The sequence below is a fragment of the Phyllobates terribilis genome, unplaced genomic scaffold, assembly GCF_046119375.1.
Source record: "Phyllobates terribilis strain yellow unplaced genomic scaffold, ASM4611937v1 Scaffold_2__4_contigs__length_985480577, whole genome shotgun sequence".
In the NCBI taxonomy this organism is placed as follows: Eukaryota; Metazoa; Chordata; class Amphibia; order Anura; family Dendrobatidae; genus Phyllobates; species Phyllobates terribilis.
This window is the reverse complement of record NW_027362762.1, coordinates 733,900,860-733,927,997: the sequence shown is the minus strand read 5'-3', so window position 1 is coordinate 733,927,997 and position 27,138 is coordinate 733,900,860.

Here is a 27,138-nt window from a genome sequence, read left to right as displayed (position 1 = left end):
GTATAGCCTGGGCCAACGAGATCCAGAGGTGGGGCAAATCACGCTGGAGGAGTGGTCTCAGATCAGGGACCTATGCACCCTTCTGCACAGTTTTGAAATGGCGATGAAGATGTTTAGTGCTGACGATGCCATTATCAGCATGACTATTCCGGTGATTTACATGCTGGAGCACATGTTAAACAGAATTCGGAGTCAGGTGGTGGCACAAGAGGAGGTGGAGGAAGTAGAGGAGGAGGAGTTGTATGCGGAAGGGCTAACATCTGCAAGGTCCAGACGGTCGGCAGCACCAAGGCGGCAGGCATGTGAGGGTGGGGGAGATGGTTTTACCAGGGCGCATGGTAGCAGCCAAACTAGTGAGGAAGGTGCAGGAGCCCAGGAAGAAGTGGAGGATGAACTGATGGAAGACTCATCAGATAAGGGAGACCTTGATCACATTTCTGTTGTGCGAGGTTGGGGGGAGAGGACAGAGGAAGGAAGCATGATTGTTACCTCGCCACCAACACAACAGGGACTTGGTGCTCCTGGATGCGCAACACACATGAGTGCCTTCTTGCTGCACTACCTGCAACATGACCCTCGAATTGTGAGAATTAGAAATAATCCTGACTACTGGGTTGCCACACTGTTGGATCCCCGGTACAAAAGTAAATTTGCAGAAATTATTCCTGCCATAGAAAGGGATGCACGCATGCAGGAGTATCAGCAGAGACTGTTGCAGAATCTTACATGTGCTTTTCCACAAAACACCAGTGGTGCACGTAGTGAATCTCACAGTTCCAACTTGCCAACCGTGGGACCGTCAAGTGTTCAGCACTCAAACCGTAACAGAACCACAGTATCTGCTGGTAACATCAATTTTGTGGAATCATTTCACCACTTTTTTAGCCCATCCTTTGCAAGGCCACAGGAGACAAGAAGTCTGACACATAGTCAACGCCTAGAGACGATGGTACAGGAGTATCTCCAAGTAAACATTGAAGCCATGACTGTGTCACTGGACCCTTGCTCTTTTTGGGCTTCCAATCTGGATAAATGGCCGGAGCTAGCCACTTACGCCTTGGAGATCTTGTCATGCCCCGCAGCCAGCGTTCTGTCTGAACGTGTGTTCAGCGCTGCTGGTGGTGTGCTGACAGATAAGCGCACGCGGCTCTCCACTGATAATGTAGACAGTCTCACGTTCATAAAGATGAACAAATCATGGATCCGAAACGACTTTTTTACCCCTGTGTCATCCTGGGGAGAGTAAAAGCTTGATGATTGGTTAAAATCACCTCACCAACCGTTTTAAGCTTTCAAATTACTAATCATGTTTATCTGTATCTTGGCTGGAAAATAATTTGGGCTTTGTAGCAGTGTGCAGCACTGATTCTATTAGGCCATCTATACTAAACTCCACCAGATTTAAAATTAATAATAATTTTTAGCTGCATCTAGCTCGGAAAATAATTTTGGGGCTCCAAGATGCGCAAGACACATAAGTGCCTTCTTGCTGCACTACCTGCAACATGACCCTCATATTGTCAGAATTCGAAGTAATCCTGACTACTGGGTTGCCACACTCTTAGATCCCCCAAACTTTTCGATCAACCTTTTCATTTTAATAAAGACCAAAAAAATGGTCATTTTTGAAATTATAAGCATTAGCAGGTTATTAGAAACTGAAATCAAACAGTTTTCAACTCAAAACTTTATTCTAGGTGATGTTACATTTTCACATAGGACCCCTTGTTCGAAAGGAGCTTCTGAACTCTCTCGTCCATTGAATTTGTCAGGTTTTGGATGGTTTCTGCTTCAATTGTTTTGCATGAGGACAGAATACCCTCCCAGAGCTGTTGCTTAGATGTGAACTGCCTCCCGCCATCATAGACACTCCTTTTGATGATGCTCCAGAGGTTCTGAATGGGGTAGAGGTCAGGGGAGCATGGGGGTCACACCATAAGTTTGTCCCCTTTTATGCCCATATCAGTCAGAGATGCAGATGTTTTATGTGCAGCATGAGATGGTGCATTATCATGCATAAAAATGATCTTGCTGTGGAATACACGGTTCTTCTTCTTGAACCATGGCAGGAAGTGCTGTTTGAGAAACTCCACATACATTATGGAGTTCATCTTTACCCCTTCAGGGATCCTAAAGGGGCCGACAATCTCTCTCCCCATGATTCCAGCCCAAAACATTACTCCACCTCCTCCTTGTTGGCGCTGTAGCCGTGTTTGCGGGGGGTGTCCATCAACCAGCCATCCTCCACTCCATCCATCTGGACCATCGAGCGTTGCACGGCACTCATCCATGAACAAAACAGTTTTGAAATCAGTCTTCATGTAATGTTTGGCCCACTGGAGCCATTTCTGCTTGTGTGAAGTGGATAGAGGAGGTCGACAGGATAATGTATGCACAGCTGCAAACCTCTGAAGGACCCTGCATCTTGTTGTTCGGGGGACGTTGGAGGCACCAGCAGCTTCAAAAACTTGTCTGCTGCTATGACAAGGCTTTTTTGCCGCTGCTCTTTTAACCTGACGTAATTGCCTGTAGGAAAGAGTCCTCAATTTGCCCTTATCAGCACGCACACGTGTGTACTGTGAATCAGCTACATACTTCTTGATTGCCAAGACACTTCATCCTGATCATCGCACAATGTTGATTGTAGTCATGCCTTGACCTAAACACTCCACAATTTGTTGCTTCTCAGCAGCCAACACATCCTTTTTCTTTCCCATTTTGGCAGAAAATGTAGGCTGCTTAATAATGTGGGACAGCCTTCTTAAGTAGTCTTGCCTTTCATTGGACACACCTGCCAAACTAATTAGCACAGGTGTCTGCAATTGCTTACAGTGATATAAAGAGCCCTGACACACATCACCATCAATGAGTTTAACTGACAAACAAACAAATTCTTCCCTTATCACTCCTAAACACGTTTTGCATCATAATTTGGAACACAGTGTACATGAGCTTTTCCACAAAACACCAGTGGTTCACGTAGTGAATCTTACAGTTCTAACTTGCCAACCGTGGTCTGTATGGAGTTGTTCAATAAAGGGCCCAAAATTAAGATAACATAGATGGGAGAGGTCTCTATGAATAGGAATTCCTAAGTATTTGATACCCTGTGAGGGCCAGGCAAAGGGAAAGTTGGACTGGATGGAATCCTGTATGGATTTGGGGAGGGAGACATCGAGGGCCTCAGACTTCGCTGCATTGATTTTAGAATTTGACCATGTAACAAAGTGATCTATTTCAGCCATAACAGCATGGATGGATATATGTGATTGAGTGATATATACTAGGACATCATCAGCAAATAGAGAGCACTTGTACTCGGTGCCTCCCACCTCAATCCACCTAATATTGGGGTTATGGCGAATTGATGAGAGCAGGTGCTCCGTCACTAGGATGTATAAGAGAGGGGACAGAGGACATCCCTGCCTTGTCCCATTGGTGATTGTGAAAGGTGATGAAAATGTTCTGATGCACCCCCTGGGCCTTGGGACACCCGGAGCCGGACCCTTTTTGGTGGATGCTGGTGGTTGTAGTCTCCGTGGCGGCGACCCGGTTCCGTGGCTCAGGGCGGTCAAACCAGTGGCGGAACTATTTATGTGGTTTTGATGTTTAAATGTCCGACTACGCCACCCGTGGATTGCGGTCAGAGTGAACCGCCGCTGCAGGGCAGACCGCTGAGGCTGGTGTTGTGGGTGCAGCAGAGCGTAGCATAACTCCCTCAGGGCTGTGTATGCGGAGGATGGGGGTGATGGTGCAGGGCAGCAGCAGTAACGACACGGAGTCAGTGATGCAGTCCAGGGCCTTTACTCACAGTTCTTATTATCCAGACCATGTCTGCAGGTAACGGCTGCCCACGTCGTACTGTGCTCACCAGGTGAGGGGCTCAGACAACTCCCAGATAACTTTGGAGCGCTTCACAGGACCCCCTTTGTGTGTCCTTTGTCTGCCCTTTCTTACCAACCCTTCTGTCCGGCTGCCTCGGGCCTCCTCTTGGTAAACTTGGCGCCAGTTTACCTGACCCTATGTGGTGCCTTCCTAGCGGGTGTAGCGAGGGGCTGCGCCACATAAAATGTCACAGCCTCCGGTTTCTAGCTGAGGGTCGTTTCCTGCCTCCACTAGTTTCAGGGACCGGTCTCCCCCTTTATCCTGACCCCTCCACGCAGGTGGATTCGGGCGTGCGGTGGCGACTCGCCCGTCCGCACCCCTGGGATCCCTTCGTTCCTCGTTCCTGGAGCCTTCTCCGCTCCTCTTCCTTCCTTCTCCCTCTTCCAGACCTGGGCCTCTGTTACTAGGCCCGCCTCCGGAGCATAGCTCATGCAGAGCCCCTGCTCCCTGTCACTTCTGTTCAGACTTCTCTGCACTGAACTAAGATGGTGCCCACCCTTTATACTCCCTTCTCAATGCACCCAGGAACTGCTTCCTCCCTGCTCCTGCACTGCAGGGTTCCCCTTCCTCAGTGTTCCCTCCCCCCACTCCAGCCAGGGACAGGGACTGTCGTGCCCATCTCAGGGGCATATTGGTCGCCCTGCCCCATGGCAATGTGGTGTAATGCATGCAGGTGTCGGGTCCTGATCCACACTCCATCCTTACCTGAGAGTGAGATATCACACCTCTGGGTGAGGTGCAATACCTCTGTAGCAACCGAGCCCTCAGGGTGCTACAGTTCCATTTATCTTCAGCCTAGGTGACGTATTGCGATACAGGGCCGTGATTTTGGCTATAAAAGGGTCCCCTAGACCCCTACCCCAAGCTTTTTAAGAGAATCATATATGGCGTGCCAGGAGACTCTATGGAATGCTTTCTCAGCATCCAATGAGAGTATCTAATTACAAATTTTTAACTGCATCTAGCCTAGGAAATACTTTGTGCCTAGTAGCAGTGTCTGCTAGTCAGCGGATTATCCCGGCTGTTAAGCAAGCTACACCACCTGTAGTTTGGACACTTAATTTTTTCAAAGGAAATGCTTCAGGACCACGGGATACTCAGTGAAGAGCATCAGGAGGCACCCCAAGGCATAGGGGCTGGGACTGGCAGTAGGATGCCTTGCGGTGGACAGCCGAGCTCGATCCTTATAAAAGCTTTTTAACTGCAGCAGCTTTAGTGGACACTACTGGAGCTGGAATTACGCGGCTGCTGGCATGAGACTTGCCCTCCAATAGATCCTTGTAAAAGGATTTAAAGTGTATTCATTCAAATTAGAGAGACAATTTAAATTAAAAAGCTTAGAGCTGCCTCCACCACAGGGGGGCTCGCTCGACCCACCAGCGGACAGGCACCAGTATTGGGAGAGGGGGGCTGGCCGTCAGGGTTCACCGCGGCTCTGGCACAAACCCGGCGACACGGAGGTGGCACGGGCAGGAGCGGACTGGCCGTGTCGGCTTCTCACTTTTTGGATTTTAGAAGGGCATGACATGCCTATATCTGGGTCTCCCCCTCCTTTTACTCCTCCACCTCTTTTCTTTTCGCATGACTATATGTACTTGTCACTTTTCCATGTGTTAGTTGTGTCTTCTGAGCAGTTTGTCAGCTTTTGGACACCTTTGAAGGTGTTTTCTATGTGTTTCTATGTGTTTTTGTTTGCCTGCCATTGGTTTTAACGGTGTTCGAAGGTGTTCAACGAACAGTTCGACGAACAGTTCGGCGAACACACGGGTGTTCGACGAACCGAACCGAACCCGAACACTACGGGGGTGGCTCAACACTAGTTCTGAATACTTATGACCATGTGATATTTCAGTTTTTCTTTTTTAATAACTTTGCAAAAATTTCTACATTTGTTTTTTTCAGTCAAGATGGGGTGCCGAGTGTACATTAATGAGAAAAAAATTAACTTTTTAGAATTTACCAAATGGCTGCTATGAAACAAAGAGTGAAAAATTTCAAGTGGTCTGAATACTTTCTGTACCCATTGTATGTACAGTGGGGAAAATAAGTATTTGATACACTGTCGATTTTGCAAGTTTTCTCACCCACAAAGAATGGAGAGGTCTGTAATTTTTATCATAGGTACACTTCAACTGTGAGAGACAGAATCTAAAATTAAAAACCAGAAAATTACATTGTATGTATGATTTTTAAATAATTAAATTGCATTTAATAATTAAATTGCAAAACTAACAGGTGTGTGAGAGCAATAATTCTTGCAGGTTGGTAGCTAAAATACTTATTTCATGCAATAAAATGCAAATTAATTATATGCAAATCATACAATGTGATTTTCTGGATTTTTTTTAAGATTCTGTCTCTCACAGATGAAGTGTACCCACGATAAATATTACAGACCTCTCCATTCTTTGTAGGTGGGAAAACTTGCAAATCCGGCAGTGTATCAAATACTTATTTTCCACTCTGTAGTTTCTTAAGACTAAATACATGTAATTCTTGTACTCGGTAGGTAATGACTGTGTGTTACAGCCAGCGACTGTTAGGGCTTATACCCATCTGCGTTAATAAAATCAGTCAGATGTTGCTCCTGAAAAGTTGGACAAGTGTCAAGCGAGTGTCATGTGAGTACAATGCGACTTTTCTCACCTAGCATTCTTATGACATCCGAATTACATGCATATACAATCTGTATACAATGCGATTTTAACATTAGCTTTTACATAGAGTAATTCTCTATGTCATTTAAAGATAGTTTTCAAAGTAAATATTCTTCAATACATATATTGATAAATAGATAAATAGATATAGTGGTAAAAAAGGCAAGCCGCACTCCAATGATTCTCTTTTGTGCAAAAAAATTAGACTTTATTCAGCCCATACGGTGTGGCGACATTTTGGCTGTGTACAGCCTTTATCAAGCTTTGCCTTTTTTACCATTATTACTATTGCAAATGGATATTTGTTTGGGCGGCCTTGCACCCAGAATCTAAAGTCTGTGGTGCTGTTCCAGACCTTTTTGCTAGATAAATAGATAGAAATATGTGAGTGAGATATATATATTTAAGTAATAAATAAATAAATTATTGAAAAAATGGCATTGGGTCCCCCATAATTTTTATTAACCAGCTGAGGGAAAGCCGACAGCTAGGGGCAGATGTTTAAAGCCAGGGAAGGAGGTAATATACAATTAGGTCCATATATATTTGGACAGAGACCACATGTTTCTAATTTTGGTTCTAGACATTACCACAATGAATTTTAAACAAAACAATTCAGATGCAGTTGAAGTTCAGACTTTCAGCTTTCATTTGAGGGTATCCACATTAAAATTGGATGAAGGGTTTAGGAGTTTCAGCTCCTTAACATGTGCCACCCTGTTTTTAAAGGGACTAAAAGTAATTGGACAGTTGACTCCAAGGCTATTTCATGGACAGGTGGGGGCAATCCCTTCGTTATGTCATTCTCAATTAAGCAGATAAAAGGCCTGGAGTTGATTTGAGGTGTGGTGCTTGCATTTGGAAGGTTTTGCTGTGAAGTAAACATGTGGTCAAAGGAGCTCTCCATGCAGGTGAAACAAGCCATCCTTAAGCTGCAAAAACAGAAAAAAACAATCCGACAAATTGCTACAATATTAGGAGTGGCAAAATCTACAGTTTGGTACATCCTGAGAAAAAAAGAAAGCACTGGTGAACTCATCAATGAAAAAAGACCTGGGCGCCCAAGGAAGACAACAGTGGTGGATGATCGCAGAATAATCTCCATGGTGAAGAGAAATCTCTTCACAACAGCCAACCAAGTGAACAACACTCTCCAGGAGGTAAGCGTATCAATATCCAAATCTACCATAAAGAGAAGACTGCATGAAAGTAAATACAGAGGGTTCACTGCACGGTGCAAGCCACTCATAAGCATCAAGAATAAAAAGGCTAGACTGGACTTTGCTAAAAAAACATCTAAAAAAGCCAGCACAGATCTGGAAGAACATTCTTTGGACAGATGAAACCAAGATCAACCTCTACCAGAATGATGGAAAGAGAAAAGTATGGCGAAGGCGTGGTTCAGCTCATGATTCAAAGCATACCACATCATCTGTAAAACACGACAGAGGCAGTGTGATGGCTTGGGCATGCATGGCTGCCAGTGGCACTGGGTCACTAATGTTTATTGATGATGTGACACAGGACAGAAGCAGCCGAATGAATTCTGATGTATTCAGAGCCATACTGTGTGCTCAGATCCAGCCAAATGCAGCCAAACTGATTGGTCGTCGTTTCATACTACAGATGGACAATGACCCAAAACAAAGCCAAAGCAACCCAGGAGTTTATTAAAGCAAAGAAGTGGAATATTCTTGAATGGCCAAGTCAGTCACCTGATCTCAACCCAATTGAGCATGCATTTCACTTGTTAAAGACTAAACTTCAGACAGAAAGGCCCACAAACAAACAGCAACTGAAAACCACCGCAGTGAAGGCCTGGCAGAGCATCAAAAAGGAGGAAACACAGCGTCTGGTGATGTCCATGAGTTCAAGACTTCAGGCAGTCATTGCCAACAAAGGGTTTTCAACCAAGTACTAGAAATGAACATTTTATTTACAATTATTTAATCTGACCAATTACTTTTGGTCCCTTTAAAAACAGGGTGGCACATGTTAAGGAGCTGAAACTCCTAAACCCTTCATCCAATTTTAATGTGGATACCCTCAAATGAAAGCTGAAGGTCTGAACTTCAACTGCATCTGAATTGTTTTGTTTAAAATTCATTGTGGTAATGTCTAGAACCAAAATTAGAAAAATGTTGCCTCTGTCCAAATATATATGGACCTAACTGTACATGGATCTTCCCAGGCTATTAATATCAGCTCACAGATGTATACTTTGCCTTTACTGGTTATAAAAATGGAGGATCCCCCTAAAAAAATGAAGTGTGGTCCCTCCTATAATTAATAACCAGCAAAGGCTAGGGAGACAGCTGCAGGCTGATATTAATAGCCTAGGAAGGGGCCATGGATATTGGCCCCCTCCTAGACTAAGAACATCAGCTCTCAGCTGCCTCAGAAATGGCACATACCTATGATTCTGATGCTTAGCCTCCACTCTTCCCAATTGCCCTGGTGTGGTGACAAATGGGGTAATAGTATTGGGGTTGATGTCAGCTTTGTATTGGCAGCTGACATCAAACCCAGGGATTAGTAATAGAGAGGTGTCTATAACACACCTCCATTACCAACCCCACAGTCAAATTGTAAAAAAAAAACAAAGCAATCATCTGGTGGCAGCATGCCACTCCCACACACAAAATGCCTACATGTACAACTTGCCACAACCATGACCTGAGAATTCTGGGTGTACAGCATCAGCTTCATATCAGATGTGCGCATGCTCCAGAGCACAGAGTGGAGGGGACACAGTGGTGAGCATAGCGTACGCGCTCATGGATCATGTAGCCACTGACCCAGAGTGGCTGCGGCACATGTGCACATCTGACATGAAGCTGGGGCTGTACACCCAGAGTCAGTGCGCATGCCCGGGAAGCAGATGGGCAGTGTACACGCGCGGGATTTACTATGTGGTTGCTGTGCTGTCGGGCCAGTCACCGCAATCAATCACAATGCTGTGGGCGTGCATAATTTCAAAAGTACAGTGTAAGATCCGTGACTGAAAAGATAAAGTCACCACCCCTATGACTGGAAGAAAAGGTATGTGAGAGAATCCCTAATGATATAAAGTGTTTTCATACATAATACTTGGAGCTTTTCTTTGACAAAAACATGTTAGTGTTTAATAGCTAAAAGCAAGGTGACAGGTTCCCTTTAAGGATGAGGGATCATTTGATGATCAGCATCTGTTCCATTAATTCCCTATTGATGTAGAAATCAGAGCGCTGTACTTGGTTGTTTCTGGCAGTCCAATTAGAGTGCCGCGCACCACCACTTCATTCAAGACCAGTATTTAGGGTTCCATAGCTTGGATCTGATCTCATGACCGCAGGAGGCCCCAGCGGTTATACCCCCAGTAAGCAACAAGTTATAGGGTAGCATATCATTTTTTATTTGGGGAAATAACCCTTTAACTCTTTTGTTTCCTGAACACACTTTTTAGAGTTAACAATGGCAGTAATATGCTGTAAAACACAGGTGAACAATCAAGCATTTTTCTCATGAACGTCTGTTTCTCGCAGCTGTTACGTATCTTAATCGAGATTCACTCCCATCTCATCCAAATGATTGGAATAGCTCCTTGCACACATACAAGTGTCATCAGACGCTGCTACATATTCATCACGAAGACCTGCTCTTTATCAAGCGATCCTGACTTACGATCCTTAAGGAATCCCTGAAATCCTAACATAAGAGCTCCACCCAAGGAGCAATGGGGTACAAGTAAGGAAAACATACGTAGTGCTAGTGCTGCTTCCATGTATGGGAACAGCAGCATCTGTACAAGCGTCATGGTCTAGTTATCAGCTTCTGCGCAGACGCACGGAGGAAAGCTCTGGGAAACCATGGTTTCATCTATTTAGACACAGATAAAACCGTGAGCTTTGCACAGAACTCTGTCTCCTGCAGCGGATGCAATAAAACTGACATGTCACGATAATGTCTCTTACAGCTAGTTTCTCATTTTGATGTGTTAGATGGTGTTAGGCTCATAACAGACAGTACACGCAAATCAAAGGGAATATCTGACAAGCCATCGCATGACACTCGTGCCTATGAAACAACATTATTATTCTCTCTCTGTTCAATATAAATGCAGAACACATTGTTAATTTGGTCTGTAAGAATTACATGAAATAAACTCAGGACCAGCATGAGGATGTTGCCCTATATTGCCATACATTGCATAACCGTACCCAACAGTGAGTAATTAGGACCACTACATAGTGCCTAATATAGGCCAAATAATATATTATGCCTTATATAGCCCCTCTAAGCTATGAGGTATTGCCAACATCATAGACTCTAAACATGCATTACAGTGCTTATCCCTCGAGCAACAGGGTATGATGAATATATGCTTTGTGGTGGTTGAACAGCTGAGAATCACACAATCCCAAGACCAGGGGTCCCACAGTCCTTTGTGAATGGAGCGGTAATGAGCATGTGCAGCCACCACTCACTTCACTTCCACGTGTACAAGGTAGCAGTAGGGCGCATGCCTGACCGCTGCTTCAGTAGACAGTGAATAGATTGGTAGGCAGCCATGAGCCCTATGGCACCATTCATATGCGGACATGGGATCCCTTTCAAAGACCCACTGATCATACATGTAAAACCTATGCAGTGGAAAGTAAATAGTAGTATACAGTACGCCGAAAATGTGCGTAGTTGCCCGAGTGGGGTTCCAATCCGTAATAGCAAATAGATGTAACACTCGACACTCAGAAGGACTATGTAGAAACGAAGAATTTTATTCAAAATCCAAAATCCAGGATAATTTTGCATATGAACCAGAAGAATTTTTAAAGTTTTGGCCTGTACCCGGACCGTCATCAGAAAGGGGCGGATTGTGCAGAGAACAATGATAAAGAGTTGCTAGTAGTGCTGCAGGAAGCATGACATCCGTCACTGTATGCAATGCTGTATATGATACATACAATGGATGTCACGCTTCCCACATCACTATTAGCAACTCTTTATCATTGTTCTCTGCCCAATCCGCCCCTTTCTGATTAAGGCCAGGGTACAGGAACAAAACGTTAAAAATTATTCTGGATCTTTTCAAAAATGATTCTGGATTTTGGACTGTGAATAAAAAATTTTGTTTCTCCATAATCCTTCTGAGTGTCGAGTTTTACATCTATTTTCTATGCTGTTGAAAGGTTATAAACGTCATTGGTAAAATCACACCATTAAAGAGGTTGTCCTCTACTTGGACAACTCCATCTTATATGTTGTAGTCTCCTGAAAAAAACAAAACCTATACTCACCTCTTGGACAGATGCTGTTCCAGCGATGTTGGCTCTGGGTCTCCCAGGGCTCGCGTGACATTGCTGATGGTTGTAGAGCTCTCCCTTCTCTCGGATAAAACTGAGAAATCGCAGGGGAGTGCGAGTGAAGCAGTCCATCAGCAATGCATAACAATATTGTTTAATGCTTAAACGACCATAACTTAGAGCAACTTAAAACAGCTCCATTAGTATTTTATTAAAGAGATATACAATGAATATTACTGGTGGTTACATTTACTCTTGAGGTGCCCATTTATCTTGAGAAGACTTGATTTTTTAATTTTTCTGGACAGCTAATCAAATAATCACTGACAGCCAACATTTCTTACTTACAAACTGGTAAACCATAATATAGTATTAAGATTTTTACCCCTTTAAGCCTGCACTATAACTGGCAGATGTCGGCTATAATACACAGCCAGCATCGTCTGTAACATCAACACACAGATGTATTATGGAAAAATATACAATTTATGGCTCTTGAAAGAAGGGGAGGAAAAAACAATACCACAAAAATGAAAAATAGCCCAGTCCCAAAGAGGTTAGGTGATCTATGTCTACTGCCCAAAATTTGGAAACAAAAACATTAGCTGCATTCACTGTGAATTGTAGAATGATAACTATAGTTCCAATAATCTGTAAAAGTTTCTCCTGCTTCACGGACACATCAGATTTTTTTTTTTTTTACGGATGGGGTTAAAAAAAGTAGCTTTGTTAACAGACAGTTCATGTACTTCTGGACAGCTGACAACCCTGTTGTTAATTAGGGGCCACTGATGCACCAGTGCAACCAAAAAGGTGGCACATCGCGAAGACCTACCCTGAATATACTAATATAAGTACTGTACTAATTATAATAGATTGTAATAGATTTCATTAACACTGAATATTTGAAGATACCATAGTAAATCCCATGTATGATCAGTGTGATTATTGTCCCAGCAAACAAATAGCCAATCATATGACACTATGTTTATATAGTTACATTCATCTGTCATGATTTGCTATGTAAAAGGATTAATATACTGATTCACTAAAAAGCAGATTTCGTGCTGCAAGATCCAAATATTTTTCGAGTCAAGGCTTTACCAGTAGAACCCTTTGACATACTTTTGGTCACTGAATTCTTTTTGGCATATTGGCATATATATATTGGGACATTTTCCTACAGACATGGTGTAATTTGAGTCTAAGTGCTTGCCCACTCTATAGATGCCAGGTTGTAGAACAGGATTGCTAAATTATTTTTTGGTTTTCTCTAGATAAAGTAAAGATTACAGTCAGATTGAAAAACCATAAATGAATCATACAGATGATTAATAATGAAGGTCCATAGTTCAGAATATTAAAGCGGTTTCCCAAATTTTCAAGTTGTCCCCTATTGCTCATCGCTGCAGGGTTCTATTGATGCAACAGAGCCCTGTTCATGGGGTTCCGGAGCGCCATTCTCAAGATCGCTGGAGGTCCTAGCAGACGGACTCCTACTAATCAACAAGCTATTCCCTATCTTATCAAAAACTTGTAATTTTGTGAAAACCCCTTTAATATGAATTTTTAGAAATGTCTTTGCTGTGAACTCTAAGGGTGCAGTCACAGGCTGCAGGTGACTACAGAGTCAAAGCGAGCCAATGGTCACTCGATTGTGAAATAAAATCATGGGACAATTAGCCATCGCTGTGGGTGCAGTGGCCTCATCATTAAATTATGATAATTACTATAATTATAATCCCAGAATATCAGTAGAAGGACTGTATGACGACTGCTTACCCAAATAGGAATAAAGATATTGTAAGCATAACTATTTAGGAAACAGTCGAGTACAATCCCAACTCACAAACACAAACACTGGTAAAGTTCAAAGAAGCAATCCAAACACTTCCATCAAGGTTATATAAGTAAAATGCACTTTACCACAATCATAATTTTTTGAGTTTGTAAGAATATCCTCCAGGGCTCTCCTTCTTCAACACATTTTCAGCATATAGATAGAAAACAGCAGTACCAGCATAATTTGGCACACAAAACGCCTTCTCTCCCAATCCTTCAATATTCGGTATGGATGACCTTACAGAAATAATCAGAATATTAGTTGTATCCAAGGAAGATGCCGTCAGACGAAAGCCAGGGTCAGGCAAGGATTAGCGTGCTGTGTGTGTTTCTAATATTTTATTACATATATACAGAATATTGGAGGATTGGGAAAGAAGGAGTTTCATGTGTCTAATTCTTCCAGTATTGCTCTTTTCCATCAATATGCTAAGGCTACAAATGTGATGAAGAAGGGGAGCCCTGCAGGATATTCATTTGCGCGGCAAAGATTGTGATTGTGGTAAAGTGCATTTTACAGGTACGTAATCAATGTTCACTCTTGGACATTGTAGACAGAATTTGCAGTCATGAGTAGACAGTCACGTGCTTCACTTCTAGTGCCATGGGTCAACCCAGACCAGTGATGCCACTAACGTAAGGCATATGACCTCTATATCCACTCATTCACGGCAACTGGAGAATCAGGGGAAACGCGGAACATCAGTATAGGATCGCTAAGGGAAAGACGAGGTGAGCTGTTTTCTTATTCTTATTTTTTTAGAAACTCGATAACCCTTTTAAGTAAACATTTTGCCGGCAAGTTGTATTGCATGTTCACCACCTCTTTCCTTATTTAACGAACAGGACATTACCACTTATAGTGACAGAAATAGCTGCAAAGAATGCATGCAATGAAGCATGTGTGAAACCAAGTTCACTCATACTGTATAATTTAGGATTAAAGTCTGTTAATCTGCTATTGCTGTTAAACTGACTTGTGAATAGGCCATGCTTTCTAATACAAGGGTAGGTTAAAACACCAACTCCCAGCAGAATGCAGACAAGCCTCAATCAGGACAATTTAATACGGAAAATGTGGCAGACTTCTGCATACATGACATAAACCATGACAATTTTAGACACGTTTTACATCTCAGCCAACGACATCAATGTAAGGTCAAAGAAAGAAAAATTGCTGGTGTTCTGAACTGAAATGATTACCTGTGACATATACAGTAGCTCTAATAAGCATTTATTAGCATGTCATAATATTAAAAATTCTCCATTAAATGTCACCTGCTTAACCCAGCAGGCTGAAAGGCGCCACCTCAAAATCACTAAAGTAGACAAAACCCGGCCTCGGATGCCATACAATCCTGAGTACTGTAGCAAATAAGTAACATAATAGACAGACCGTTATTTCTAATATTCACAGATTCTGTAATAACAGGGTATGTACCCCTGGACTGGCCCATATCAAATGTGGTGTCAGCATTTAAAATGGGGACAAAAACTGAGCCTGGAAATTATAGGCAGGTAAGTTTAACCTCTACTATGGGTAAAATCCTTGAAGGTTTCCTAAGAGATGCTATCCTTGAGAATTTCAATAAGAATAGCCCCATGACCCCAGCATCAACATGGGTTTATGAGGGATCGGTACTGTCTAACTTATCTGATCAGCTTCTATCAAGAGTTAAGTTCCAGACTGTACCAGGAATTGCAGTGAATGTTGTCTATATCGACTTTTCAAAGGAATTTGACACAGTGGTACACAAAAGGTTGGTATGAGAATAATTGGACCAGGGGAAAATATGTATAACTGGGTTAACAACTGGCTCAGTGATAGGAAACAAAGGGTCACAGTTAACAGTGGGGTATCACAGGGGTCTGTATTAGGCCCTCTTCTTTTTAACATAATTATTAATGACATTGTAGGGGCATACACAGTAAAATTACAATATTTGCAGATGATACTAAACTCTGCAGGGTAATCAACACAGAGGATAATTTAATATTATAGAAGAATTTATGTAAGCTGGAGGCTTGGGCTGAGAAATGGCAATTGAAGTTTAACGTAGATAAATGTAAGGTCATGCACTTGGTTAGAGGAAATAAAATGTATAATTATGTACTAAGTTGTAAAACACTGGATAAAACTGTCACTTAACAACCTTTACAGCCTGATACGTAATAGTACGCACCAGGCTGTCACCCCCTGTTTAGCGCGGGCTCCGACGCTAAGCCCACACTGAACCAGGCACATGTCAGCTGATTCTTACAGCTGACATGTGCCCGCAACAGCCGCGGGTGGAATCGCGATCCACCCGCGGCTGTTAACATGTTAAATGCCGCTGTCATTCTCTGACAGCGGCATTTAACATCGCCGCGCCGGAAGCACGTCACTTACCCCGCCTGTCGGTGACCCGTCACGTGATCGTGGGTCACCGATGCGTGGGCATGACAACCCTGGGTCTGCAGCAGACTCCAGCGGTTGTCATGAGCTGATCGCTATGAGCGCCACCTAGTGGTCGGCGCTCATAGCACAAGAGCATTTCTGCTACATAGAGGTGATCTGCTGATCGCCTCTGCTACATAGAGGTGATCAGCAGATCACCTCTATGTAGCAGAAATGCTCTTGTGCTATGAAAAAAATATAAAAGTTGAAATCACCCCCCTTTCGCCCCATTCAAAATAAAATAATAAAAAAAAAAAACACATACACATATTTGGTATCGCCACATTAAGAATCGCCCGATCTATCAATATAAAAAAAGAATTAATCCGATCAGTAAATGGCGTAATGAGAAAAAAATCTAAATGCCAGAATAACTCTTTTTGGTCACCGCAACATCGCAATAAAATGCAATAACGGGCGATCAAAACATTGTATCTACCCCAAAATAGTATCAATAAAAACTTCAGCTCGGCGCGCAAAAAATAAGCCCTCACCCGGCCCCAGATCCCAAAAAATGGAGACGCTACGGGTCTTGGAAATGGCGCCATTTTTTTTTTTTTTTAGCAAACTTTGGAATTTTTTTTCACCACTTAAATAAAAAAGAACCTATACATATTTGGTGTCTACGAACTCGTAATGACCTGGTCAGTTTTAGCATTCAGTGAAAGTGGTAAAAAAAAAAAAAAAACGTCTGTGGTATTGCACTCTTTTTGCAATTTCACCGCACTTGGAATTTTTTTGCAATTTCACTGCACTTGGAATTTTTTTCCCGTTTTCCCGTACACGATATGGTAAAACCAGTAATGTCGTTCAAAAGTACAACTCATCCCGCATAAAATAAGCCCTCACACGGCCATATTGACCAAAAAATAAAAATGCTATGGCTCTGGGAACAGGGGGAGCAAAAATGCAAAAAAGGAAAATCCCAGGGTTGCGAAGGGGTTAAAAAGATTTGTGTGTATGAGTGGAGGACAAACTGCATTTTAGTGATCAGCGTCAGGAAGCTGCTGCCAAGGTATATAAAATAATGGGATGCATTATAAGAGGCATAGATTATCATGACAAGAACATAGTTTTGCCTCTATACAAGCCACTAGTGCGACCACACTTAGAATACTATGTACAATTTTGGTGTATAAGAAGGACATAGCTGAACTAGAGTAGGTGCAGAGAAAAGCAACCAAGGTTAGTAAGGGAATTGGTTGGCTGCAATAACAAGGCAGGTTATTAAACTTGGGGTTATTTATTGGGTTTGGAAAAATGAAGGCTTAGCTGTGATCTTATTACAATGTACCAATATGCAAGGGAAGAGTACAGAGATTTTTCTGATGATCTTTTTACACTTAATCCTACGACGGGGACAAGGGGGCATCCTCTATATCTACACGAAAGAAAGTTTTACCATAATCTCAGATGCCGAGTCTTTATTGTAAAAGCAGTGAGACTATGGAACACTCTGCCACATAATGCTGTAATGGTTAATTTACTACTAAAATTCAAGAAGGGTCTTGATGCCTTTCTTGACAAATATAATTAATATTTCAGGTTATGGGCACTAGATTCTGTGATGGGGCGTTGATCCAGGGAGCTAGTATGTGTTAAGGCGACGGTTGCAACAACTTTATTAAAATGATATGCAACTGAACCCCGGGGTCCGCGATACAGCCACGAAGACTGCGACTGAACACCCACCGGGTAAGAGTGTAAGACAACCAACTTAAAGTGTAAATCCCTCCAGTATTACAACACACCTGGAAGGGAAAAGGGTTCGCACTATCTCCGTTACCTACACGAGAGATGTGCCACAAATAATCGTAGTCGTAGCCCTGTTAACTGCACAGAGGCTACGCAGCAGGCGCTAGGAAGTATCTGTGACTCACGCCGGCATGTACGTGCTCCAGCCGGTGTGGGAACAGACTGTGGAGTAACTCTCCACGTGGCTAATAGACGGTGCCAGGGATACGGAGCCCGTAGTCTGCTCGAGGTGTATAGCAACCTCCTTGCCAGAGCCAGACTACAATACCCCAACTACTAATCCCCGCTAAACCTGCCTAAGTGACCTGTGCTAATCAGCAGAGTGAACTCTGGCATCGGCAGGTCACGGAGAGAGCAGCTAGAGAGCACATGGAGCCAAACAGCAAAGCGTCCACACAGGAACAAAACCTAAACTCAATGATCAGAGCACACCACCATGCTTGTGGGCGGGCTATTTAAAGACTAAGCCCTGGCCACCATTGCATTATTGGTCACACTACTGATGACATCACCCGCGACCAATCAGGCGGTGCTAGGTCACCGGATCAGCTGATACCAAACCACCAATCACGATCCGCCATGTCACGGGCATGCTCAGTGCAGTGCATCCTGAACTTAGACTGTAGCAGCCCTGTTCCCCTCCGCAACGTATGCTTAACACTACTAGGAACAAAGACCCAAGAGACAGTCTGTACATCTCATGCACTGGCTACACACTGGGACCGACGGTGATGCTAAACAGCATCTGCCCTGGCTGGACCAAAATGGGAGACCACATAATCCACTGATGACTCTGACCCAATTTCAGGTCCAGCAACCACCCACCACATAACATTATCCCCCCTTCTAACATCTCCCTCCACTTGATGCTCATATTCCTCAATGAGCAGAGGAGCATGAATGTGGTCCACCAGTTCCCAAGAACAATCCTCACATCCATGACCCCACCAGTGTACTAGGTAATATTTTTTCCAACGAACCATCTCAGACCCCTCGATCGCCTGTACCTCGAGATCATCACCCGGGTGTCTGGAGCAGGTTGGGGTTCAGAGAATTTTGTCAGGCGAACAGGCTTAAAGAGCGACACATGAAAAGTGTCGTGAATCTTCATGTGTCATGGTAACTGTAAACGGTACACTGCGGGGTTTACTTGGACCAAAATTTTGAAATGAGCAATAAAGAGGGGGGCAAACTTAGCAGGTTCCCCGCGTACTCTGATATTGCGAGCCAAACCCTGTCGCCCGGAGAGAAAACAGGGGTTGGACGGCGATGAGTGTCAGCCGACTCTCTCATCCGATTCTTGGAGGCCAATATAGCATTCTGGGTATGGTCCCAAACCTCCCGCACCTCCAGAGCCCAATCTCTAACCCGAGGTTCCACAGAGGGAACTGGCATAGGAACTGGAACGCGCGGATGTTGGCCACTATTCAGAAGAAATGGGGTCTGACCTGTGGAATCCGCCACGGGTAACGGATGAAGAAACCCAGCCGGACTTTGATGGGAGGATTTATCTCTCGCACAGGAGACACACGCTAGAACATATTCCTTAACATCCTGGCGCCACCGAGGCCACCAATACGACCGTTGGAGAAACTTCGTGGTACGTTTGACCCCAAAATGACCCCCGATCTTAGAGGCATGTGCCCAGGAGAGCACCTCATTTTTTAGATTAGGAGGAACGAACGTCCTCCCAGAAGGAACCTGGTTTAGAGACACTGGAGCCACCGTCCGCATACTCCCCGAAGGAATGGTAAGCCTGGGCTCGTCATCGTCCTCAACCTTATCCAAGGACCGGGAAAAGGCGTCTACCCGAGGGTTCTTTTTGATATAATCAGACATGACCTGGGTCTCGGGGACAGACAGAGAATAAACCCTACCGCAAGGAGACTCCATGCCAGGGACCAAATCAATAGGACAGCCATACGGTCGGAGGCGAGGCAAAGTCTCTGCAGCCTTTTTGGAAAAGACATCCGCAAAATTCTGATATTGCACAGGGTGAGCGGCCAAGTCGGTAGAAGGCTCAGAGGCTACCCTCCGGGCGGCTGTAACCATACACTGAGACACACAATTCTCACCCCAGGAAGAAATTCTCTCCGTACCCCACTCAATGTGTGGAGTGTGACAACGTAGCCATGGAAGACCCAATAGCACCTCATCTAATCCACCGGGAATAATAAGAAAGGAGATAACCTCCCGGTGACCCTGAGGAAACGACATGGTGAGGGGAATCGACTGGTGAGTGATTTGTGTGTCCAGCAGTGAACCGTTGACTACCCTAATGTTCATTAGTTTTGGCAGTAACTCCATAAGAATGGCGTGCTTCTGGGCAAACGTAGATGACAAAAAATTGCCATCGGCACCAGAATCCACCCACGCCTTGGCAGTAACCGTGGTTGTTCCATAGAGCAACGTCACCTTATACAATAATTTGGAGGAAGAAGCCCTGGAATCTAACACACCTCCTCCAATGGCGGTTAGACACACTCGTTTTCCCGACTGCTTGGAACCCTTATTAATGGAGTACTCCAAGAGATGTTCAGGTCAGGAACGAGAGGAGCTAGACTCAGTCCGGGATATATCCATAGCCTCAGGCTCCGGGTCGGAAGTCGCGGGTTTGGAAATGGGTCTAGAGAATGAAGGTGCCAACCGAAACTGAGGCCTGGAGACCTCCAGCTCTAACGTGTGTTCTGCATGACGCAAATCTATTCGGTTAGCGAGAGAGATTAACTCCTCCAGGGAAGTTGGAATCTCTCTGGTAGATAGAGCATTTTTAATATGCCCAGCCAGATCCTTCCAGAACACCGGAATTACCGACCGCTCAGACCAATCCAATTCAGCCGCTAAGGTTCTGAACTGGATGGCATAGTCGCTGACGGTGGCCGAACCCTGGACCAATGCAAGAAGCTTAAGAGCCGTATCATGCGTGACCTGAGGACCTAGGAAAACAGTCTTTAGGGCTCTAAGAAAGAGACCCGCATTAGCCACTACCGGGTCACTCCGCTCCCACAGAGGGGTAGCCCACTCTAAGTCCCTGTGAGAAAGTAAGGAGATGACAAAACCTACTTTGGCCCTTTCGGAGGGGAACCGTGCTTCCATCATCTCTAACTGAATGGAGCACAGATTAATAAAACCTCTGCAGGATCGGCTGTCGCCAGAAAATTTTTCCGGGAGAGCAAAACAGGGTAATGGGGCAATTGCAGCTGCCGCAGCATTCACCGCAGCCGTGTTAACCAGATTGGCCGCCTGGGAAGCTGCCTGGGTCACTACTGCAGTGATATCAGCCACCGGGGCAGCTTGTTCCAGAGTCCTAAGTCTGGCCTCAAGTTGCTGTATATAGCGCTGCAGTTGCTGGTTGTCAGCCATGTTCGGCAAGACCCTGGCGCTCTGATACTGTTAAGGGGACGGTTGCAACAACTTTATTAAAATGATATGCAACTGAACCCCGGGGTCCGCGATGCAGCCACGAAGACTGCGGCTGAACACCCACCGGGTAAGAGTGTAAGACAACCAACTTAAAGTGTAAATCCTTTCAGTGTTACAACACACCTGGACGGGAATAGGGTTCGCACTATCTCCATTAACTACACGAGAGATGTGCCACAAATAATCGTAGTCGTAGCCCTGTTAACTGCACAGAGGCTAAGCAGCAGGCGCTAGGAAGTGTGTGTGTACGTGCTCCAGCCGGTGTGGGACCGGACTGCAGAGTAACTCTCCATGCCACGTGGCTAACAGGCGGTGCCAGGGATACGGAGCCCATAGTCTGCTCGAGGTGTAAAGCAACCTCATTGCCGGAGCCAGACTACCATACGGGAACTTCCCGCCTCCCCCAGATAAGTCTGCCTAAGCGCCGCTAAACCTGCCTAAGCGACCTGTGCTAACCAGCCGAGCGAACTCTGGCATCGGCAAGTCATGGAGAGAGCAGCTAGAGAGCACGTGGAGCCAAACAGCAAAGCTTCCACACAGGAACACAACCTAAACTCAATGATCAGAGCTCACCGTCATGCTTGTGGGCGGACTATTTAAAGACTAAGCCCTGCCCACCGTCTCATTATTGGTCGCACTACTGATGACGTCACCCGCGACCAATCAGGCGGTGCCAGGTCACCGGATCAGCTGATACCAAACCACCAATCACGGTCCGCTATGTCACGGGCATGCTCAGTGCAGTGCATCCTGGACTTAGACTGTAGCAGCCCTGTTCCCCTCCGCAACCTATGCTTAACACTACTAGGAACAAAGACCCAAGAGACAGTCTGTACATCTCATGCACTGGCTAGACACAGGGATTGATGGTGATGCTAAGCAGCATCTGCCCTGGCTGGACCAGAATGGGAGACCACAGAACCCACTGATGGCTCTGACCCAATTTGAGGTCCAGCAACTGCCTGACACCTAACAGTATGATTGCTGTATGTGGAATCAGGAAGGAATTTTTCTTCTAACATAGAACTATTAATGTCTTCCCCATGGGGTTTTTCCCTTCCTCTGGATCAATATGTTAGGCTATAAATGTAACCAGATGGATTTAGGTCAACCTTAAAAACTATGGAACTATGAAAGAGAAATAAAAGGATAGAAACAATTACAAATAAGAAAAGGATTTTCCCCAAAAGGTTTCATTGTCTGATTACAGTTGGACCTCCACAAATCTCAGGACCAGAGATGCTGAGTCCCAGTCTCAAAAAGTCACCCATAGAGCCCTGATTTCAACATAATTGAGTCTGTCTCGGATTACATGAAGAGACAGGAGAATTTGTGCAAGCCTACATCCATTTGTGGTTAGTTATCCAAGATGTTTGGCACAAGCTCACCGGTGAAATCCTTCAAAATCTGTGTGCAATTGTACCCAGAAGAATTGACACTTTGAGGCTGTTTTGAAGGTAAAATATTAATATGATTTAGATTTCTCTTTTGTTCATTCATTTAACATTTTGTCTATTGCTTAAAAAAATTGCTATCGAACCACCCACAGATCTGATATTGATATCCTAAGGATAATAAACATGTGAATGGGTAGTAGAGAGATCTTGTTATACTGATCTTCTTGTCTTTCCCTCACCTTGTTTATACTGTCTTCGACACAGGCCTGTACTTTCCTGTACTTCTCTTGCCGACTTGTGTCCCAATCTTCAGTGGACGTATCTGCAGCAGGTTCTACCACTCCGAGCTCCAGGTCCATGGGCAATTTTCCAGTTCTTGCTCTCATGAGGTACGCTGGGGTACAATTAGTAGAACTCACAGGTATGTGGTTATACAGGTCCACTAGGTCAGGTAGCTTTTCTGGCCACTGGTTCCTCTCTTCCAAAGGTAGGGTTTTTAGCAGGTCTATAACGATGTTATTCATTTTCTCGCACATACCGTTGGTTTGCGGATGATATGGCGTAGTCCGGATCTTCTTGCATCCATACAGGTCACAGAATTCCTTGAATAGCTCAGCTTCAAAAGCAGGGTCTTGATCTGTTAGCACCTTGTCCGGATATCCATGGGGTCTGCAGAAGTAGGCTTGGAACGTTCTTGCTGTAGTTTCTGCTGTCAGATCCTTGACGGGGGCTACCACCAGGAACCGGGAATAGTGATCCACCATGGTCAGGGCATAGGAATTTTTCTCTTTGCTGGGGCTCTTTTTCCATCTTACCCCTCACTGTTCATCTCATCTTAGCCATCTTGTATCTTAATTGTCTGACATTTTGCACCTATTTTTTATAGTTGGAATATTATGTACAATAAAATTTATACTATTTTGCACCTTAAATGGTATTCCTGTTCTCTATATGTGTGAGTCGTGCCTTCCACATAATAGCCTGCTGACATTGGCTTTACTTCTCCACTTTTTTCTTTCTTTCATTGGATTTTTATATTCCTGGTTGCTAGTTCTTTGTATAGGTTTATAGGGCATAGGAATAGCCTGATCTGCTGGGCGACAGTTTGACGTGATCCAGTGTGACAATCTCCAGGGGTTGGGTAGTTTTGATGAACTGCAAGGGTGCTTTCTGGCTGCCGTAGTCTTTCCTTCTGAGGCTACAGGGCCCACAATTCCGGCACCACCTTTCTATGGAACTCCGCATTCCAACCCAATAGAATCGGTTCTTCAGCAGGGTTTCCAGCTTCTTCCAGCCAAAGTGACCTGCTTGGTTGTGGTAGGCCTCTAACACCATCTGGATATCCGTCCTGGGTACAACAATCTGTTACACCATTTCATGGGTTCTGGGGTTGACATACCTTCTGCACAGCTTTTCTCTGTAGATGAACCGCTGGCTTCTCTCATTCCACAGGTGTTTGGCTTGTGGAGGAGCATCCTTCTCCAGGTGAGAACCTTCTTGGGTTATGAGTCCTTTGATGAGGCTGACAACCGGGTCACTGTCCTGGGTCTCCTTCCAACTGTGATGAGGTAAAGGATTTAGTGTCTTACCATGACGTCTTCTGGAGGTGTGTTGCTCGTGGACCATTCCGCTTCTGTGGAAAACAGGTAATTCAATTTCTTCTAGGTCATCCACTTCATCCTCGGTGTCCGACTGGTGGGGCATTCTTGACAGGGCATCAGCATTGGTGTTCTTGTGACCTGCCCGGTACTTGATTGTGAACAGGTAATTCGACAATCTGGCCACCCAACGCTGTTCCATGGCTCCCAACCTGGCTGTCTCCAGGTGTGTCAAGGGGTTATTGTCGGTAAAGGCTGTAAATTTAGTTGAGGCTAGGTAATGCTTGAATCTTTCAGTGATAGCCCAGACCAAGGCCAGGAACTCCAGCTTAAAGGAACAATAATTCTCTGGGTTCCTCTCAGTAGGGCAAAGCTTCCTACTGGCATAGGCAATTACCTTTTCTCTGCCGTTTTGCTTCTGGGACAACACAGCTCCCAGTCCCTCGTTGCTGGTATCTGTGTATAACAGGAAAGGTTGGCATTAGTCGGGGTAAGCCAGGATTTCCTCACCGGTTAGGATTTCCTTCATTAATGCAAAGGACTCAGTCTGCTCTTTGCCCCACTGGAATGGGGGATTTTTACCTCTTTTGGACTGTCCTACCAGGAGGTCTTGTAAAGGTGCTGCCATTTTGGTATAGTTCTTAATGAACCTCCTGTAGTACCCGACCAGTCCCAGAAATTGACGTACTTCTTTGAGGTTCCTTGGTTCAGGCCACTTCTGGATGGCAGTGACCTTCTCCGGGTCTGGTGCTACTCCCTCTGAGCTGACCTGGTGTCCCAGGTACTGAACCTTCTGTATGAGCAGGTGACACTTGGAAGGTTTTAGTTTCATCCCATACCGGGACAATGCCTCAAATACCTCCGCCAGGTGCTTTAGATGGTCTTCATACGTCCTCGAGTACACGATAACGTCATCCAGGTATAGCAGCACTGTCTCAAAGTTCCGGTGTCCCAAGCAACACTCCATCAACCTCTGGAATGTTCCGGCTGAGTTGCAGAGTCCAAGTGGCATGCTGTTGAATTCGCATAATCCCATCAGGGTGGTGAAGGCTGTCTTCTCCCGGTCTTTTTCAGCAACAGAGACTTGCCAGCACCCGCTAGTGAGATCCAATGTAGAGAAATAATTGGCAGATTTTAGTGCAGCCAGGGATTCCTCTATACGGCGCAAAGGGTATGCATCTTTATGTGTTATCTGATTATTTTGTCTGTAATCTACACACATTCTCATGCTACCGTCCTTCTTTCTGACCAGGACCAGGGGAGCTGCCCAGGGGCTACAGCTATCCCTTACTACCCCTGCCTTTTTCATATCATGCAACATTTCCTTGGCTTTTTGGTAATGTGCTGGTGGTATGGGTCTGTAACGCTCCTTAATGGGTGGATGGTTACCGGTGGGTATGTTGTGTTGTACCCCTTTAACCCTTCCAAAATCAAGTGGATGTTTACTAAACACCTACTTATATTCCTGAACCACTCTGTAAACACTGTGTTTCTGATGGACAGGAGTGGCGTCAGTCCCAACATGGAGCTGTTGACACCATTCCTCCAGCTGAGCTTCGGAGTCATTGTCCTCCACTGTATCCGGTGGGGTCAAGGATTCCACTGTGCCTATGGCATCATTATTCACAGTATACAGTCTGGCAACAGTGGCGTATCGTGGAAATTTAACTTCCTCCTCCCCACAATTTAGGAGGCGTACGGGTACCCTTCCATTGCTTACATCAACTACCACTCTAGCAGTTAGGAGTGTAGGTCTGTGCTCTGAGTTGATGGGCTCTACTATCGCGTGGTAGTTCTGTCCCTTGAGACCTATTGCTGCCCTACACCAAATCAGCATTTCACTCATTGGGGGAATCACAATGGGTATCGGGTCTGTCACCCATACATTACCAATCTCACCACCTGTTAGCTTTACCTGTTGCTGGTACAGGAGGGCGCGAATTTCCTTCTGGAGTACCTTCCTCTGCCCTGGTTTGGCAGTGTCAGCAATCTGTTGGAGTAAAAACAACACTTCTCCCAAGCAGTTACCAACAACATTTGTACCAAGTATCATATATGGATTTGTATCACCAGGGTTAGATTCTATGACAATCAGTCCTTGGTCCTTTAGTTCCACTCTCCCCACCTTCACTGTCACGTCTTTAACCCCTACCAGGTTAAGAGGAAGGCCATTGGAGGCATACACAGAGAGATTCCGGGCTGGTGGGTGGAGTTCATCTATGGACCAGTACCTTTTGTAGATAACATAAGGTATGATGGTTACCTGTGAGCCGGTGTCCAGTAGCGCAGGTGTTGCTATGCCGTCCCGCACAATGGACAGGAAAGGCCTTCCTCCTACAAACCGGTCGTACCAGCTTGATGGGCCTGGTTGATCTACTCCTGGGTGTCGGCCCTTGGCCCCAGGGTTTGCCCGTTTAAAGGACAGATCCGCGTGGTGTGGCCTGTCTTGTGGCAATGGTAGCAGATGAGTTCTCCTGGAGGGCGACGTTGGTCGTTGGTCCTCCCACTGGGTGGCGTTGTCCTCCTCCTTCTCCTCGTCCAGGGGACATCCTCCGGACTGTCGGCGAGTAGGATCCTTCTATCCGGCACAGGCTCCGCCTGTATCTGCAATGCACTCAGGACAGTGGTCAGGGTTTTACTTAGCTGACGCACTTCAGAGCGCAGGCTGTCCAGCTCGCTAGGGGACGCTGCTTGCACTTTTGTCTCAGCTGCTAATGAAGGGGCAGTGAGTGTTTTGGCCATTGGGGTGGCCCCACCCTGGTAACACTGGATAGCAGTACCTGATGTTTCCAGGGGCTGAAGGCCCTTAATAGCCATGTCCTTCAGGGTGTCAAAGGGGGCATTTGGATGATCTAAGGCCCA